This window comes from Haemaphysalis longicornis, unplaced genomic scaffold (assembly GCF_048455015.1).
Source record: "Haemaphysalis longicornis isolate Haplotype H1 unplaced genomic scaffold, Haemaphysalis longicornis Haplotype H1 scaffold_9, whole genome shotgun sequence".
Lineage (NCBI taxonomy): Eukaryota > Metazoa > Arthropoda > Arachnida > Ixodida > Ixodidae > Haemaphysalis > Haemaphysalis longicornis.
In genome coordinates, this window is record NW_027526460.1 from 15,588,905 (window position 1) to 15,595,511 (window position 6,607).

Consider the following 6,607-nt stretch of genomic DNA (forward strand, 5'->3'; position numbering starts at 1 on the left):
TTGATTGATTGATTGATTGATTGATTGATTGATTGATTGATTGATTGATTGATTGATTATTATTTCGTCGCGCCCTCATGAAGGCTTACGGCAACATTTTTGTGCCTGTCTTAACTTCCATTTATAATAACTGTTTACTTTTCGGCAAATTTCCTCGTGCATGGTAGATCGCTCGAATTTTTCCAATATTTAAGTCTGGTGATAAGTCAGCCGTTACTAACTGTCGCCCAATCTCACTCCTTTGTGTCGCCTCAAAACTCTTTGAGTCAGCTCTGCACAATGTTCTTGCTGCCTGCGTCAAGAACGTTCTGATACCAAATCAGCACGGCTTTTTCTCGGGTCGATCGACGGTTACAAATCTTGCAAGCTTTATGACACAGGCTTTGGCTGCAGTTTGTGAAAACGGCCAGTTGGACGTTATTTATTTTGACCTCAGTAAGGCGTTTGATGTGGTGAACCATCAATTATTAATTAACAAGCTTTCTACGTCCGGTGTAGCCGCAGGCCTTGTTGCCTTGTTGTCCAACTATCTCCTTGACCGGTCCTTTTACGTAGATGTAAACTTCAAAAGGTCTAGTGTTTACACTGCAACAAGTGGTGTACCTCAGGGTTCCATGCTGGGTCCACTATTGTTTTCTATCTTTATCAATGATGTGTCAACAGTGTTAACAAAATCTTCATTTGTTCTCTATGCTGATGATATTTAGGCACATTATCGGTGTTCAGGACTGCTGTGCCTTTCAGAGGGATGGGTCGGAATTATCGGTCTGGTGCAGCAAAAACTGCTAATCTTAAACCCCGGTATAACAAAGATTGTCACGTACAGCTGGAAAACCCATCGTCTACCGCTTTCCTACAGTATAGAGGGAGCTCCTTTGCAAAGGGTTGAGGAGATTAGGGACCTCGGGGTTCTTTTCGACAGTACCCTCTCTTTTTCTCCTCATATTAGGCCCATCACCCGGCGAGCGCTCCGAAGTTTTGGAAATGTGTGTCGGATTACAAAGGAATTCTCTTCTCCAGATCCATTTCTAATGCTATACAATGCAATATGTATCCCTCAGTTAGAATATGCTTCTGTTGCCTGGAACGGCATCTCCAAATCTAGTAGTGAATTAATTGAACGTGCGCAGAAAAAGTGTTTATCCATATTTAAGCACCGTCATCACAATCACAGTTTTAATCCTGATTCTGACTTACCCATAGTTCCTTCCATCCTTTCCTTGAACTGCAGACGTATGCGTGCAGATCTTACATTTCTTCACAAAATTGTTCATGGTGACCTTTCTTGCGCAGACCTGCTTAACTGTTTAGAGTTTAGTGTTCCGCAACGGCCCATCAGGTCGCATCGCCCTTTCTTGACCGCTGCGCGCAACTCCAATCGTTCTCCTGTGCGCAGAATTCAGAATTGTTACAACCGCTTCTCTGAACGCCTTGACATCTTTCAAAGTTCCTTTAAAATGTATCGTACTGTGCTGTTGAATGCAGTATGTTAATCATCTATGATATCTCTGTCTTTCGTTTTTCCTTTTTTTTCCTTGCTGGAATTTGGTTTCTTTGCGGTTCTGTTTAACCAATTGATAGTTGCCTATTTTTGAAACTACTTATCATGCTTGTCTTATCATTTGTCTCTATACTCTTGTCATCGTTTTTGTCGTTTTACTGTCAAACTTTGTTCTCTGCTTGTTGTGTGGTCTTTACAATAAGCTGAGCCACAAAGGCATCTTCTTTTTTCTTTGTTACCTGTACACAGGCTCCCCCTGTGCTTTATTTCTGTCATGTTCACTACTTCAATTTGTGTGTGTCTTGTCGCTTGTTTGTTTCTTGCAATATGTTTCTTGTATTTTGTTTTTATGTAACTATCCGTGCGCCAGCACTCAGCTTTTGGCTCAGCTCTGGCTGTTCCTGGGCACGTAAATAAACATGATTGATTGATTGATTGATTGATTGATTGATTGATTGATTGATTGATTGATTGATTGATTGATTGATTGATTGATTGATTGATTGATTGATTGATTGATTATTAGTGGAGTCCGTCGAGATTAGTGCAAAAGGTGGCCCTTCAAAATTCTGGCAGTTCATTCGTTCCCACTCAAATAACGCAGATCATCGAATCCGTAGTTGATTCTTCCGGGGCTGAGGTAACTGATGTAGCCAATTCCTTCGCACGTCACTTTGGTAGCACTTTCGCACCTCTCAGAGACAATGAGACATCTGGATTTATCAACAGCGTGTGTGGGGCAAGTTCAGTTCTTCTTGATGAGAAGCTTGTATTTGAAAGCCTCAAGCACATGCAACCTTCTTTGTCATCTGGCCCAGATGGCATTCCTGCGGCCATACTTAAAGTTTTTAAAGGGACCCTGCAACACTTACCATCGACTACTCAGAAGGTATTTTGGGGTAAAGTCTATTGTCCCAGCAATCTCCTCCCGCAGGAATTATGAAAATTATGATGTGTACATTGGCCACTTTACAGGAAGCCATAATGGCCTCCTGGCTACGACAGGCTTGTTATATTGACGATTGAGAACATGACTGCCTCTGATATCCCCGTTATAAAAATTACACAACGAAGTTTGCGTCCGCGAGAAAACTCTGCTAATGCTTTGCCTTGATTGCAGTCAACCTCCGCTAACATCCTTGACCTAATTTTAATAAACAACCCCGATATTTTTTCAGATACAATACATCTTGATGGTCTTTCCGATCCCTCCATTATCACAGGTAACCTGAAATGCTCACCAGTTAAAAAGAACGCCACTAAAAAGCAAATAATGTGTTACTGAAGGGCAAACTATGATGGTATTAACCAGGAATTTTCTACTTTCACAGAAGGTTTTCTCGAAGATTTTTTGACCCGATCAGCAGAGAACAACTGGAGTTTGTTTAAAACTAAATTTGCCGAGCTTATAAATAAATTTGTACCCGACATAACAATTTCTTGCACTAACACAGTCCCTTGGTTTAATAATCAGCTTCGCCGACTTAATAGTAAAACGAAGCGCCTTTACAGGCAGGCTAATAAGCACAAAGATTCAGCTTCCTGGAAACGTTACAAATTATGTGACAGCCACTACCAATCTCTGCTAAAATGAACCCGCCGTAACTTTTTCGCCCGCGATCTGCCTTCAATGTTAACTAACAACCCAAAAAGATCTGGCGCACAATAAACCCTTCTAACCATCCGAACATCACCCTTTCCAATGCTGCAGGTGACGCAATTCCCGATGACGAGTGCGCGCAGGTCCTGAATAACACCTTTTCTTTAGTGTTTACCCGAGAGGACATCACATCATCACCAGCTGTTAACACTTCCACCGTTAGCTCAATGCCCGAAATAGTTAATTAACAAGGCTAGTATACTTTTTTTACTCAGCCAACTAAACCGCATCTCATCACCTTGGATTCAATAACAAAATACTAAAAAATGTTTCTCAAGGCATCCATCGTATCTTATCAGCTCTTTTCACTCAAAGCTTGTCATCTGGTTTAATCCCCGAAGACTGGCGCATTGCTAAAGTAATACCCATCTTTAAATCTGGCGATCGTTCATCCCCACTTAATTATAGACCAATATAGTTAACAAGCACCATTTGCAAACTTCTCGAACACGCCATTCACTCGCAGGTACTTAACTACCTAGAAGAGCATAACATCATTTTCAAGTACCAGCATGGCTTTCGAAAGGGCTACTCGTGCGACACTCAACTTCCCGGGTTTATTCACTATTTACATTCTTCCATTGACGCTGGCATACAAACTGACGCAATTTTTCTTGATTTTTCCAAAGCCTTTGACCGGGTCCCTCATCACAGGTTGCTAATCAAATTAACGCAGCTTTACATTCACCCGCTTGTACTCGCATGGATTAAAGATTTCCTTTCAAGAAGACTTCAGTTCGCATCCGTTAATAACAGTTTCTCTTCTTTTGGGGAAGTGTACTCAGGCGTTCCTCAGGGCAGCGTGCTGGGCCCCCTGCTTTTTTAAATTTTCATTAATGATTTGCCCAACACGGTTTCATCCCAAATCAGGCTTTTCGCGGACGATTGCGTGATCTATCGCAAAATTTTGTGCAAAGAAGATGAGCAGGCCCTCCAGGCTGATGACCTAGATGGTATAAGCTCTTGGGGCACTAAATGGTTAATATGCCTTAATAATTCTAAAACAAAGCTTATGTCCTTTACTAAACGCGCATCTCGCATTACAACCTCGTACTATTTAAGTAATATTCCAGTTGAGCTCACTAGTAATTACAAGTACCTTGGTGTTTACCTTAGTTCGGACTTATCCTGGAATCATCACATTGACGTCATACTTGCATCGGCTAACCGCTCACTCGGTCTTTTAAAACATAACTTGAAGCATGCCCCATTGCACCTACGTAAACTCTCTTACATCACACTTATACGGCCTAAAATCGAATATGCATCAGCCATTTGGGACCCTTACCAAGCTTACAAATCAACAACATCGAATCACTTCAAAACCGCGCAGTTCGCTTCATCTTTTCAGACTACTCTCGTTATTCCAGTGTCACTGAGTTGAAAATGTGTGCAGAACTGCTAGACTTGTCGCAACGACGCACAGCTGCAAGGTTATCACTTTTTCACAAACTTTATCACCACCCATTGCTTCATGACGATTTCTTTTCTTCACCAACTTCCATTCTTCCCAGACACGACCATCCTTTCAAAGTGAAGCGTTTACCATGTCATACATTGCACTATTCTCGGTCATTCGTTCCGCGTACAATCATTGACTGGAACGCATTGCCATCACACATAGCCACCGTCACTGATGCTGTTAAATTTAATCAACGAATACTCACGGAAGTTGTGAATTGAAAACAAAACTATCGCTTTTTTATTGTATAACTTCTGACAAATTGTTCTTTTTCTAAAACGTTTTGTCTGTTGTTGCTTCTACTTAGTTTATATTTTACGCGTTATTTTGAGCTAACATTACATTTATCATATTTGTGTTCGCGCATGCGTTGTCCTTTTTATGTTCTATTTCTCCCACTGTATATATCTTTGTTCGTATGTTTGTTTTTGCTGCATTGACTACCGCCTATGTAATACCCTCCTGCGTGAGGGCCTTTAGGCGTACTTTGAATAAATAAATAAATAAATAAATAAATAAATAAATAAATAAATAAATAAATAAATAAATAAATAAATAAATAAATAAATAAGCCGAATTCTACCAGCCTCAGTGCAGGCATACTTGGGCCAAACGTACTAGGACCCGCAGGCAACTTGGAAACAGTCAGACGGGATGATTCCACGGGGGCTCTTTTTTATCTCTCACTAGCTATCTCTCTAGCAGTGACGTTCCATGACACTCCCAAGTGCCAATTGTTGGGAAAATGCGTGAGCAGCTACGCTACACCTGGCCCCTTTTAAAGTCGGCTTTATAGGCACACCCGTTTGCTTTGCTAGAAGGACATTTCGAGGGGATGTATAAGCAGTCTGATATTTGATTGGATTAGGAAAGCGCTTATTAAGCCCGCAGTAAAGCGCGCACGCGCGCTTCGGACGTGGCTACGCCGTCTTCTTGGCGGGTGCTCTGCGAGTATCCTCGCTTGCCGTTGCCGACTCGCTAGGCTCATGCCTAGCCAGCGCCTATATGACCTACTGTAGTCCGATATGTTAGCATGACTTCCGCTACACCTATTGCATCCCCATAAAACGCTATACACCAAGCCGCAATAAAGGTGGCTGCAGTGCTATATACACAGTGCTTTGTGGAAAGACACATTTCAGGGGCAATATAAGTGGTGTGATGTCAAAGAGTCCCTAGGACCTTTTACCAAACCCCGTAACCACCCACGTATCCTGATGAAAAGCTACACAAATGGCTCATTTAAACTCGGCTTCACTGGTTCAACGCAAACACATTCCTGCGAGCTCATTTTAGGACAAATATAAGTTATCTGAAATCAAAGCATGAATTTGCCCTAGGACTTAGTAGTAAATACCTCCATAAAGCCCCATGGATTCCTACAAAGCGCTGTACACCCAGACTCTTCAAAGTCGGCTTCGATTGATCACACAAAGGCCTTGCGAAGGTGTTTTTAGATAGTTAGAATCTTTATTGGCAATGGGATGGTGGGGACGATTGAGCCGCATCGGTCCAGGCATACGCTGACGGCCCTGATGATGTGGGCCGGCAGTTCCCATTGCTCTTGGAGACTCGCCGCAACAGCCAGCCACTCTCCGGTGTAATTGTGCGGTCGTGTAGGGTTGTGAGGGCACTCCCACAGAATGTGGTCCTGCGTAGGGGCAACGGGGACAGAGGTGGACAGAGGTGTCTGGCGCGCGTTGGAAATGATGGAGCCGAGTGGGCGTGTGCAGTGTATATATTTGCGCCTGCCGAGTGACTGCTTGCTCACGACGGGTAAGCCCGGAGTGGAGGCGAGGGAACATGCGTCGTATGCTTAGAAGGTCTGCTAAGGTGGGGCGTAATATTGCTACGTGAAGGCAAGACAAAGACGAGCCGGACGATGAGACGGGATGACGCGATCAGGTTACATTAGCCATCAGGCAGACTGAACCAGTTTACGCGCCACCCACTGCTACTTGTTTGTCGAAGGGTAGGCCCACGT

The 6,607-nt window shown here is 43.0% G+C and overlaps 1 long non-coding RNA gene across 9 annotated transcripts in view; it reads left to right on the forward strand.

Moving 5' to 3' along the window:
• LOC144153074 (uncharacterized) overlaps positions 1-6,607 on the forward strand; it is a 621,787-nt gene that overhangs the window by 170,944 nt on the left and 444,236 nt on the right. The gene's annotated exons all lie outside the window — the stretch shown is intronic.